At 36.0% G+C, this 13,114-nt stretch overlaps 1 long non-coding RNA gene across 4 annotated transcripts; it reads left to right on the top strand.

The window, feature by feature from the left end:
- Positions 1-2,903: 2,903 nt before the first annotated feature.
- LOC135768980 (uncharacterized) lies at positions 2,904-10,899 on the top strand. Of its 4 annotated transcripts, XR_010542315.2 has the most exons (8): positions 2,904-2,966; positions 3,545-3,587; positions 4,675-4,792; positions 5,052-5,245; positions 5,338-5,417; positions 6,112-6,169; positions 7,535-7,647; positions 9,315-10,899. It is a non-coding gene; the product is annotated as an uncharacterized lncRNA (long non-coding RNA). The 4 variants fall into 4 exon arrangements; XR_012336334.1 differs by lacking the exons at positions 5,052-5,245; positions 7,535-7,647 and adding an exon at positions 8,897-9,087; XR_012336333.1 differs by lacking the exon at positions 5,052-5,245.
- Positions 10,900-13,114: the final 2,215 nt, after the last annotated feature.

The following is a 13,114-nucleotide window of genomic DNA, read 5'->3' as shown; positions in this document are numbered from 1 at the left end:
ACACAAAAAAACCTCCTGGATAGCAATCAGTCTGATTTCAAAAGCGGTCACTCCACTGAGACTGCGCTGCTATCAGTCATTAACCCCCTGGGGTCCAAAAACGCGGGGCCGCGTTTTGACGCATTTTTTCCTGTTTCCTGTGACATCCACTTAAAATACTCCGTCATTCATAATCATACACATACATGTAATACATCATTAGAAACTGTGAAGTGTCTACTTTAATGTGAGTGCCTTCATAATAACAACAAAACCGTGTGCTTTTGGCAAATAAAGAAAATAAACAGGGAGTGCATTTCGACATCTCTGTCTCCTTGACCATCTTCCTCAAAAACGTTACAAACATGAACTGATAACTCCGCCAATACTTGTCACACGAACATGATACATGTGTCTAAAGAAAGCCTGAAATGTCTACTTTTACATGATGTAATTAAAATCTGAAGAACTCATTGTCTGTTTGTGTAATCGACATGTAAGTAAAGAGAGGTACAGTTTTTCTTGCTCAACCTCATTAGCACTAATGTGATCCCACCTACCCGCGTGCGCGCCATTCATATGGAAATTACCTGATGCGGGCTATGCAAACAAGATCAACGCCCCCAAACAATGCTTTGAGAAGCAGCAAGTTTTGACAGTTTCATTCACTTATCGATGCGCTGAGAAAATGAAATGACACGCTTTACAGGTGAGGAAGCTCTACAGATGCTTCTGGACAGCGAGGAAGAGTTCACAGTTTCTTCAGACGAAGAGCAGGACTCCGACGATGAACGTTTTTATTTTGAAGAGCGACTTCCAGCTGAGGATATAATTTCTGAAGAGTAAGTTTTACCTACATTTGTTGAAATGTTGTGTGATGTAAACTTTTATATACTGTATACTGACTATTTGCAAGCAGATATTCATAATGACTTTATATAAACGTCTCGTAACTTGAATTTACATTAAAATGATAGTTCTTACATTAAACCGTATGCTGATTAGTGTAATGGGAATATGTTATAAAGCAATATCACTACTATAACTATAGTGTTCATGCCGACTTATCAATAAGGCTTCTTTACGTGATTATTTGCTCGGGTGTAATGATGTGCTGTAAATGCGCCCGGAGATATGTCATGCGTTAAACAGTATGATTGTATAGTGTAATGTAAATATACAATATGTCATAAAACAATATCACTATTTAGAATATATTTTGACTAGCGTTTATGCCTCAACAAGTCTTGTTTACGCTACTATCTGTTCGGGTGTAAATGTATCGATGCAGTATCGATGTGCTGTAAATGTGTCCGGAGATATGTAATGTGTTAATGTTTAGCCATAAATATGTCCGGTAATGGCCCGTTAACAAAGATATACAGCGCATCTATGTACCCAATTATCTTATCTCAACTATGCTTTACCGCCTTAGTATTGCTTTATAAGTTTGGTACTGTGCAGAATACATTATTTTAATTATTAAAAACTTATAGGAATCTCTCTCCTCTTCAGCGGGCATTTGCAGAAATGCGACGGACATTCATACAGGGTAAGTCACATTTGCGGGATTTTCTGTTTTATTAGTAGACTATTACTGATATTTTGCTTAGTAATTTGGAAAATACAAGACGCACGGGGGCATGCAGAAACGAACCCGAAATTCATAAAGTGTAACTTACATTTCGTCCCCTTGGAATAAGGTTCTATTAGGGCTGCACGATTACAGGAAAAAATTTGATCACGATTAAAAATACGATCATTCTTTTAGTGAAGAACTTCTGTTTACTTCAGTATTTTTATTACACGTTACAGCCATTTATATAATATTATATACATTTTATAGGCCTATATTATAAAATATTTTATTGTTTTGTAATATCCACAGCTCCCATTCTCTTAGATCTTTTTAAAACATTTAAAATAATTCCGCATAGATTTTGCAAAAGAAATCCGCAGAAATAACAAAACAGATTCCTAACAGCTGTATGACTATTGCAGCAATTAAACAGTTCAGTTTTAACTGTCAAAATTATAAAATATCTTTTATATATATTATTACTATAAATTAAGGTTTTTGATAATGACCAAGCGGATAGCGGCGGACAGCTAACGTCGACGACTTGTTTGATCAAATGAGCCTCTCAAATCAACAATTCACTTGCCTACAATAACGTCTATATAATATATATATTTTCAGCATATAACAATGTTAGTTTAAATGTTTATTATCAACACTATTTTTTTAAAAGCGGAGGGGGGCTGCTCTGTTGCTCGCAGTCGCGGCGGGGTGCAGAAAAATAATAAATCAAAACAAAACGAAATAAACATGCAACCTTACCTTACACATTCGCTATGCATCAATTAAAATTCAAGGCTTTACACCGCATTTTTTACATGACTACCGAAAGAAGTCTTTTATAGATTATGCACAGTATTTACCCACCCAGCACAAGACGTCATTTAGACGTTGTTTTTTGGGCTAAATCACGTCGGCCCGTCATGACCTTCATTTAGTCCAAAAAAAGACGTTGAAAACTGGTCTTTGTTTGGTCGGTCTAATTCAGTCCAAATTTAGCCTAAAATTAGACGTCTTTTTCGGACCACTTTTCAACGTGTCTCCATTCAATAATAATCCTGACAAAATATGCATGAATGTATACGTAGAAACAATAAATACTGAGCACATTGAACGATAATGAAACACATGCTTTGTTTAAAGTCTATTAATATTTCTGTTTATTTTAATTAAATAAATATGTCAAATGTGCTCTAAGCAGGTCATTTTGGTCCTGTACAGCACTGATAAGCACTTCATTTTCATCTTTTAAGAAATATCTTTATTTTCTTTTAATATGATATTATTGGCAGAGGCGCGCGTCCGTCTCATGCTTTGTGATCACGTGATTATTCAACCGGAGACGCGCGTTGGCGATTTACCGATTTTTTCCTCAGACAGGTGTTTCTGTTTTGTGGTCGATTCTGGGGTAAGTTTCCTTAAATTCGTTGTTACTTTATTGAAATTACTTCACAGGGATGTTAATTCAGTTGTCAGTATATGTCGATACGACTAATAAATGATCAATTTGAATGTTTATCGTTTGTTAGTAATGTTAGCTCGAGCGCTGTCAGCTTGACTGAGCTCGTCGCGCAGGTGTGAGCTAATGGAAATCTTTTATTTGTCTTTATATCTTCTATATAATCGTGTTATGCTTGTTTTTAAATGTATTTTAAATTGTTTAGTTAATTATAATGCAAGTTTACTCCAAGTATTGTAGTGTGTGCTTTTTTCAGTTTACGGCTAGCCTGATTGAGCCCGTGGCACAGCTGTGAGCTAACAGTTAACGTTAGTGGATATTTGTTTTATATCTTTTATAAAAACGTGTTGTGAAACGTTTTTTCTTAAGTGTATTAAACAAATTATATCGCAAGTTTACTCCATGTATTGCAATGTATGTGTGTTTTGTTCAGCTCCCTATCAAAATTACATTAACTACTCTACTTTAAAATGTTAAAGGCCATTCTGAATAAATAACTGTTGTATATTTATTGTTACTTCTTTCAGATCCTTTTCTTGGTGTGTCTTGATGTTTTCTATTGGCTAAAGAGTAAGTATTACTTTGTTCATATTTTCACAGCCACCAGAATCAGACTCAAGTCAAGTGCTCAAAATTGAAATAGCATGTTGGTCTCTTCAATGCAATGATAAATAAAATAGTTATAACTAATTAAATAGTCATATCTCACTTTGACTATGTACAGTTTGCTCGAGGTCAAAACACAGCTCATTCATACAAATCAAACAGTGACACTGGCTATATGTCTGCTTTCTTTTTTATAGCAATAAAAGCATAGAGATAAAGCAAAGACAACTATAAGATAATCCTTTAGGAGCCAGTAAAACATCTACAGTTACAGCAGTAAACATACTTGTTATGGGGTAAGAAAAACTAGTAGTGTAGATATGAACTATGGTATCCTAAGCACTTCTTATTATTGCTTCTGTCTTGTTCTTCATTTTTTGTAGTGCAAATAAGGAGACTTAGAGTAAGTACAAATTGAGCTTTTAGTACTGACGTGAATATTACATTGCCATTCGTTTGAAAGAAATAACAGACACTTTGAATGAAAGTGGTATGAATACTTAAAGGAATAGTCTATCCATTTTCCATATTAAACTATGTTATTACCTTAACTAAGAAGAGTTTATACATCCCTGTATCATCTTAGTGCGTGCACGTAATCGCTGGGGCGCGCTGCGACACTTCGATGGCATTTAGCTTAGCCTCATTCATTCAATGGTACCAAACAGAGATAAAGTTAGAAGTGACCAAACACATCAATGGTTTTCCTATTTAAGACGAGTAGTTATACGAGCCAGTTTGGTGGCACAAAATAAAACGTAGTGCTTTTCTAAGCGGATTTAAGAGAGGAACTATATTTTATGGCGGAATAGCACTTTTGGGAGTACTTGGACTCGCCTGAAAAATCTGCTCCCCTTCTCTCTCTCATAATGGGAGAGGGAGGGTGTTACTGCGCCGAGTCAAAGTACTCCCAAAAGTGCTATTCCGCCATAAAATATAGTTCCTCTTTTAAATCTGCTTAGAAAAGCGCTACGTTTTATTTTGTACCACCAAACTTGCGCGTATAACTACGATAATAATACTTTTTCTGATGCTGCTGTTTACATTGTAGCATGTCTCTGTGAAACTGACAATCTCAGGTAGGAGCTGCTGGTTTGTGGTTGGCAGTATGGATCACAGTCTGCGACTCATGAGGAGCTGGGCTGGAGACATGAAGAGGTTGTCAACAGGTGTGTTCCTATACTCTACCAAAATGAGATAGGGATCAGTCATGTGGGCCAATGTGTGTGAAACTTAATGTTTTTGCAAAGTCTTCAAACTCTTTGTGTTGATATTGTGGACCTTTTAATTTCACTGGTATGCCATTTCTCGCGAAAGTGACTAAGCTTGCTGATGACAGTGGCAGCCATAGTAGTGTTGAGTTTGTCTAATTGGAAGAAATGGTTATAGTAATCTACATTAACCATTTATTCATTGTTCGAGGTGAAGAGGTCTGAAGCTAATACCTGTCACGGTCTGATTGGTATTTCATTAGGAATCATGGGTTCCTTGGTATTTGAATTATGTTGAACCAGGCAAGTACTCCATCTTTCGATCATGTGTTCTATCTGCTTACACATTTCTAGCCAGAATAACATTTTGTGCTCTTAGCTTAGACTTCTCAGCGTGTGCGCATATCTCAGGTCAGATATGACTATTTTCTTATCTTCACTGGTCAATGAAAGTTTGTCTTAAAAGTCAATAATGTATGTGGGAAATTGTCTCCTCTTTGCAGGCCATCCATCCAAGATCATCTATCTGAGCTGCTGAAAACTGCCTCGGTACAAATCTGTTGGAGCTTTGTGTCACTGACTGGTAAGTTTTTATAATTAAGTGAATCTACATGTCCATATCTTTGATGAGATTGTCATGTTTTGTTGCTATGGTCTTTCTGGAGAGGGTGTCTGCCACAGGAATCTCCTTTCCTGTTCCGTGTTTGATGTCATATTTCTAGGGCTGTAGAATCATTCTTTAAAGCCTTGGAGGAGCGGCATCTAGCAGGACCCTATGAAATCCATAAAATTTTTGTCCCGAATTCAAATTTATTTTTCTCAAATAATCACACCAAATGCTTTTTAAAAAAGAGCAGTGTGACGCGAATTTTCATATTGCTAGCAACCAACGAGTCAGCTGTCTTGTCAATCAAATATTGAAGCGTGATATTATTCTGCTATAAACTGTCATATTAGCAGAAACTTTATAAAGAGGACGCTTGCTCTGACCTTGTTTGAGGGTGAGAGGTGCACAAACACGTAGGAGTATACACGTAGAATATAATTAAAAAAGGCGCCTGCAACTGCCATAAATGCGTTTGGTGTGATTGGCCCCTAAGAGTGATTCTTAGCTTTAAGAAATTTGACAACTTGCTTTTATACTTAAGATTGAAAGTAGGAGTATATTTCATGAATTCTTAGTACTTAAGACAAAAATGGCACTTTCAGAAGCTTGATAAATATGGGAACAGTAGTCCAACTTAAAACTAACTTCAGTTTCTTTCCTTTCCTATCAGTATTTCTGCAAATTCCTGTTCCGTGTCACATGGCTTATGCAAGACTGAATCCATAAAGGTGAGTCGTCATCATCATGAGAAACGTCTTTGCTCACTGCATGCGCATTTCTTTTATAAGCAGAATGACACACTTTGGTGAAGTGATTGTGGTTTTGGGGCTGTTTTAACTTGGTATTAAAGCCGCTCTATGCATTTCGGCGTTTTTGTCAAACAGCGACCCCTAGAGTCGCTGGAGAATACTTGCAACTGTCGTAATTTTCCACTCTAGTACTCCAAAGGTAATGACCAGGTAATGTTTAACAATTTCATACAAATATTAGGCTACTGCATAGTCTACTAAACTACAGATGATGGTAATAGGATAATAAGAAGTTTATTCCAAGTGTTAAGTGCATATAATAATAAAGTACCGCGTTTGCTAGCTTGTAACGTTTTAACATGATTGCAGCTAAATCACAAGTACACATTACAAAATGCCATGACAAAGTTAATTGTGTACGTTGCATTATTTCATAACATTGTTCGCTATAATGTCACTATACATGATTATTGCCATCTATCATAATAGTTTGCAAATTGTGCATGTTCACACTATTTACAACCTCTAGGCTTATTTATGTCCTGATAATTATGTGAGATATTGACAACTATTGTTATGATAATCGCATGACATACTACAAGCAAGCGCAACAACATAGACCGCAAACAAGTTTACAAATAAGAGATTTACTTACTAGTCCATCAACAAGATCGCCAAATCAGCATCCCATCCAGTGCTGTCTTTTAGCTCACGCCAACGAGTAAAAACCTGACCGAGTGGGACTCTTGTCCGGTTACTAACGCGGTCAGATTCTCTTTTCCTTTTCCAACTCTATTCCGAACGCGCTTTCTTAACTTTTAAATTGTTTAGCCTCACGTCTCAAATTCGCGCGTGCAGTTGTTGTCATAGGCTTGATCAACTTTATGCAGCGCTGCAAGAACCGACAGCCGGATGACGTCAAAGTGCCGTCTCGGATCATTCTCGCGGTACTTTGACGTCATCTAGCGGTCGGTTCTTGCAGCGCCACACAAAGTCGAACAAGCCTAACGTGTGTGACGTCGTTGCCGTAAAGCAAGTCGTGATTCTCGCGAGATTTGTCAGGGGCGGTTCTCTCAAGCTTGCATTGCTGGTTTTGGTAGAGGCGTCCTCCCCGAGCTTCAACAGGAGGATGATTCGCCCTACTATGACTTTGTTTACCACCGAAATAACTTTGAAGTTGTTACATTAAGGTAAAATAACTGCATAGTGTGTCTTTAAGATGTGTGTGTTTTTTTTTGTCGATCGGATCATAAGCGGATGAGAAGGACACATTCTGTTTACACCTGGTATTTAAATTCGTCAGTTTTGTCCCCTTTCAACCTCTTCTGTTCTGAATACTTTTAGGGGATGGTCTGTGGAGACTGTGGGTGATTCCTTCTGCTGTCATTTAAACATGAGCAGGAGTAATGACAGGATTTAAATGGACGCAGCTAATATTATGCCAGAGTCCGCTGCTTGTAAGTAAACATGCGGCACAGTGTTTTGTACATTTATATGTAAAAGCTTTCTTTGATATTTCTTTGATATTCTCTTGTGGGTGTTGGAACACATTCTACCACATGCAGGCTTACACTACATAAGCAATCCGATTAAAGGACAAGTTCGGTATTTTAGACTTAAAGCCCTGTTTTCAGATTGTTTATGGTGAAATAGAATGGTTTTGACTGAAATTTCGACATTTGCGGCTGTCCTGAGAATTTTCGCGTGTTTGTGTTTCAGCTCAGACCTCTACAATGGGTGTATAGGTGCACTGGAACAATCCTTCCTAAAATGCATTAAACTTTCGTTTACAAAGACGTGAAACTCACCGAGTGGTCAGGGGTGTTCACTGGTATGCTCACACAAAAATCGCTGCAAAAGATGCTTTCCAACAGCTGTTTTAGCATTCGTTGTTAACTTGTAGACCTATTTTCCCAAACGCCTCACACCCGTACATTCTTCCGCTTAGAGCTTGAATAATAAACACTCCAGCCCAGGTGGTGGCGCTAATCCGCCTTTCCCAATTGCAAGAATAGAAACAAAGTTCCCGGCGCGGAGTAATACCGTACCTCACAGCACATCTAATACATGTCAATGGAGTTGGTAAAAACTACAATAAAACCTGTTGGAATGCGTCTTTTGGAGCGATTTTTGTGTGAGCATACCAGTGAACACCCCTGACCACTCGGTGAGTTTCACGTCTTTGTAAACGAAAGTTTAATGCATTTTAGGAAGGATTGTTCCAGTGCACCATTAAACCCATTGTAGAGGTCTGAGCTGAAACACAAACACGCGAAAATTCTCAGGGCAGCCTAAAATGTCGAAATTTCAGTCAAAACCATTCTATTTCACCATAAACAATCTGAAAACAGGGCTTTAAGTGTAAAATACCGAACTTGTCCTTTAAAAGTGTTTTCAACTACCTCTGAATGTGGTCAAAAGTGGACAACCTCAAGATGTTTTGAACATCATTTACACATGTCTTTAGCATCGTCCACTTGTGATCCGATCGACAACAGCACATCTTTATACCAAGTGAAAATAGCCCCTTTTTTACTTGCGCTTCCAAGCTTTATAATGGTACAAAACATCAATTAGGGAACAACTTCTGACTTTAAACCTCAATAAAGTGCATTCATCCTTCACAGAGGTAATCCATATTCAAATGTTTACCGCAAACTAGTTATTATAGTTTTCTATTATCTATTAACTTTTCTTACTATATAGCATCGATTACCCACAGAAGAACTTTATTAACCCCTTGGAGCGGTGTGGATTACTTCTTTAAAGGCTGCACTTCTTTGGGAAAATGTACCCTGATCCATGTTTTTCCCATATTAAGCTCGGAAAAGCAAGGACATTTACTAAAATAACTCCAAATGTGTTCGTCTGAACATGTGTATGTCGAGTTACTGAGTGTGAGTACATCATGGGGTAATTTTAAAATCTGTCTGAAGCATTGCTTTAAATATTTAAATGGAGTATAGCAATACATAATTGGGACTAAATAACAAAGGTAAAATAAAAAAATTAAAAAAAATGTAAAATATTAGTGTACCTAATTGGATTGATCATGCTTTACTTTTTGTTAAGACAACCCCTGTTTTTAATGTTAACATTTAATTTTTTTTATGTTCTCACTTAGATGCTGTAACCATAAAGCAACCAGGACAACACACCTGGAGTGACCGAGAGCAGGATGAAGAAAGAATCGGACGAGAAAATATCAACTGGTGCCCATGAGGAGACATATTGTTCTTGGACCTGCTTTTTCTGTTTAGTAATAAGTAATTTTATGTGGTTACATAAAAGTAATTTAGTATTCAATCCACAAGCTAAATTTCATACATTTTCTTAAAAGGGTAGTTGACCCAAAAAGGAAAATTCTGTCATTTACACAAACAGTTTGGTTACAAAAATTTCTCACAATATCTGCCTTCCTGTTTATCAGAACGAAGAAATTTATGCTGGTTTGTAACAACATGAGAGTGTGTAAATGATGACATAATTTTCATTTTTGGGTGAAGTACCCCTTTAACATTTTTATACCCAGGGGTAGGGGTGTGCAGCGGAGTCAGTATTTGTATCTGTAACAGTCTCAAAATTATTTGTATCTGTATTTGTATTCGGATGAAACCGGAAGTGGGTGGGTCTTAAACCGAAAGTTTGTCATATTACATTAAAATGGCATTTTAAATGAATTTTTGCTTTTTATTATAATTATAACTTAAATAACTGTAAATATTTATTAAAAATAATAATACAAAATTTTAATCAAAAAGACAAATAACTTGATTCTCGTTAGTAATACTCATGGAAAGCAAACAACTCATTTTTAAAGCCTCATACAGCTTGTGCTATGCATCATTGTATTGTAGCATTAAAATAACAAACTTGAAAGGACGTTGACAAAACTGTAGGCTAGATCACCTTTAAATGTTTATTGTGCCTGTCAGCACAGTTCCATGAGACCCATTCTTTCTAAATGAGTGCGATGTTTTCAGAAAAAAATAAGTAGCCTACATTAATCCCTAGTCTAGCGATTTAAATATAGTAATTAAACATCTAAAATGATCGTTATTTGTAAGTTTTCTAAAAGAGTGAAATATAACCTAATACTACTCATATATCCATGTCTGACATCTTGGTTTCAGTTTAAAAACATGCAGGAATTTGAAAATAAAATGCAGGACTTGCTTGATGCTTAAAGAGTTATTAAGGGAGATAAAGTTCGGGAACTGATTTATGTTAAAAAGTTATTAAGATCGACAAACTCGCGCTGACTGACAGATCCGAAATGCAACGCAGGGACACGCAAGTGGCGCAGTATATGCACAGAATAGTTCAAAAACATCTGTTTTGATAAGAATTTACGAAAGAATAATAAGCATTAGAACAAACTTGCTGAGCTCATTTTTATCTATGTCCATATAGCGTTTGCGCGAATATAACGTATTGTTTAAAAAAAACTTTCTTATTAATCTTCATCTAAATAAATAAATAATCAGATATTTGTTTACATTTTTAAATAACAGTATGCTCTATTAAAAATCAGTTTTGACTTAGTTCAAAACCAGCAACATGATTTAAAACAATAATGTAATTAGAAATATTTAATTCAAATGTTTCAGTTGTTATTTGCTTACTTTATTTTTATGTTAATTGCAATTCATGTCATAGTATTCTTCAGTTTAAATTTTGCTTTTAAAATGTTACATTTTCATGTTTTTATCTATTATTTATTTTATATTCACCTAGATTGACAATAAAGCTTGCTTCGACTAGAAGTAATTAAAATATCATCTACCGGTGCCACAGAGATACAGAGTTATTAACGAATATTTTATTATCAGAGTGCAGCATTTTATCAAGGTTTTCTGGTCTAATTAAATAAAACTGTTTTTTTTTACAGTTGGGTTAAAAGAAGTTTGATATTAGCAGCGTTTTTAAGATTTGAAACTAATTCCAAAACAGCTCGCGTTTCTAAATAAGGGTTGCGCCGAAAATGTAATTTTATAGATTGCACTCATTCACTTCACACACATATTATTAGTGCTTTAAGGGGTTTATAATTTAGAGCTGTTCCAGTAAACATTTGATTGTGTCTGGCCGAATATTTTCTCTGTTATTCGGATGAATTCGTTGTTCGTTTTGAAGCTATTATCCGTGCCCTTCCGAATAACGTATTCGGCCAATTCCCTACCCAGGGGTAAAAGAAATGTATGTTAAACATTTTTAGTTTGTCTTTTTTTGTTACTGCTACTTTCAACAAGACTAATTATTCAGCCAAGCTTATTTTGTACTTTAAGAAATGAACAGCTTTTATGGGTTTTAAGACACAGATATGTGCTCACAGTTTGCCCATAGAATGCCCAGTGGTCCCACAATTTCCCCGCAGTATGCCCACATTTTTCCCACGTATTTGTATTTAAATAAATTTTTCCACACAGTATTTTGTATTTGTGATATCTGAATTTGTGATAGTAATTTGAATTTTAAAACAATTCCATGTATGTATGGCTATCTCAGATCATATGCATGTGAAAGGCAGTTTCTGGTATAAATAGCAGAACACAAAAGGCTTTCTGTGTCAGAAATGCAGTCAAAAAGTGGGACAACAAGGATAACTGATCATGAAGGTAAGAACCTTAACCATGCCAGGTGAGGGATATATTATGGCTGAAAAAACAATAAACAAATTAATGAAATATTCATGTCATATGTGTGTTTGACATATAAATTCGTATTACCTTTTTGTTAGCTGTCCTATTTTGAGATAATTATTAGCCTAATAATAATAATAGTATAATTAATATTATATAATACATTCTTGAAACGAGGTTAAACCCTTGGAAAGACATAGGAAATAATATAGAAATTTAGCCCATTTATAGACGTCTTTTAAACGACCATGAAAAGACGTCTTTTAGCCTTTCACTTTTCAACCAAATTTAGCCTTTTTCTAGACGTCGATTTATAGACGTCTTTTCAACGACATGAAAAACACGTCTTTTCACCTTTCACTTTTCAACCAGAATTTCACGTCATTAAGACGTCTGGAGAAGTCGTCGTTTCGACGTCTTTTCAACCAGATTTTGCTGGGTGGGTAAGGTTTTTATTCAGTTCTTCATATTCCCCGATGCGCTGGTCCTGCTGCTGGCGGAGACGCTAAACACCGTTGCAACAGGTGCATTGTAAATGTGCGTGGTGGACTCGTGCGATAGGTTAAACGTCTTTCTTTTATAATTTATCAATGTCTCAACGTTTCTTTTAATTAAATTATTATATATAAAGGTGGAGAAGCCTAAAAAATCCAGAGACCTGGCCGCATATCAACTGTGATGTTAAAATTGGTCCGAAACCATTTATTTACCGAAACTATTTATTTATTTATTTACAGATTTACTGACAGTGATAAGGCACCTGTTGCAAAAAGAGTCAAGACCAACATCCAGGCAAGCAGCAGCAGGTCCATTCTGTCATGGAAAACAGAGGCTGATATTGATGTGGTTCCACACACTTTGCGTTTCTTTCCTGCACTAAAGATGATCTCCATCAGGCACTACTGGAGATAGGACGATGTTTTCTCCGTGCCTTTTCCTGCCAGAGTAATGTCAAGAGAGAGATACTGCACTATTTCATGGAATGTGCACACATGAGTCACCCAGAAGACCAAAAACATGTAATGTTCCATTGTGTGTTCAGTTAAATAGGAACTGTTTTGAACAATGGCACGACAACATTTAACTCCATTCTCAAAGAGTTACAGTGTGTGATGGTTTACAAATGTATACATTATTTTTTATATTGTGAAGTATTTTTAGATGCACACCAAACTGTACATTCATAGCTGACATTTAGAATAATTTTCTTTTAATTAGAGCCATATTGTACTGGTCATATAGAATATTGTTACATGTATTGTTACTTTATTATTTATAATTA

Source organism: Paramisgurnus dabryanus, chromosome 3 (genome assembly GCF_030506205.2).
Source record: "Paramisgurnus dabryanus chromosome 3, PD_genome_1.1, whole genome shotgun sequence".
NCBI classification, from domain to species: Eukaryota; Metazoa; Chordata; class Actinopteri; order Cypriniformes; family Cobitidae; genus Paramisgurnus; species Paramisgurnus dabryanus.
This window is presented reverse-complemented; position numbering and strand designations above follow the sequence as displayed.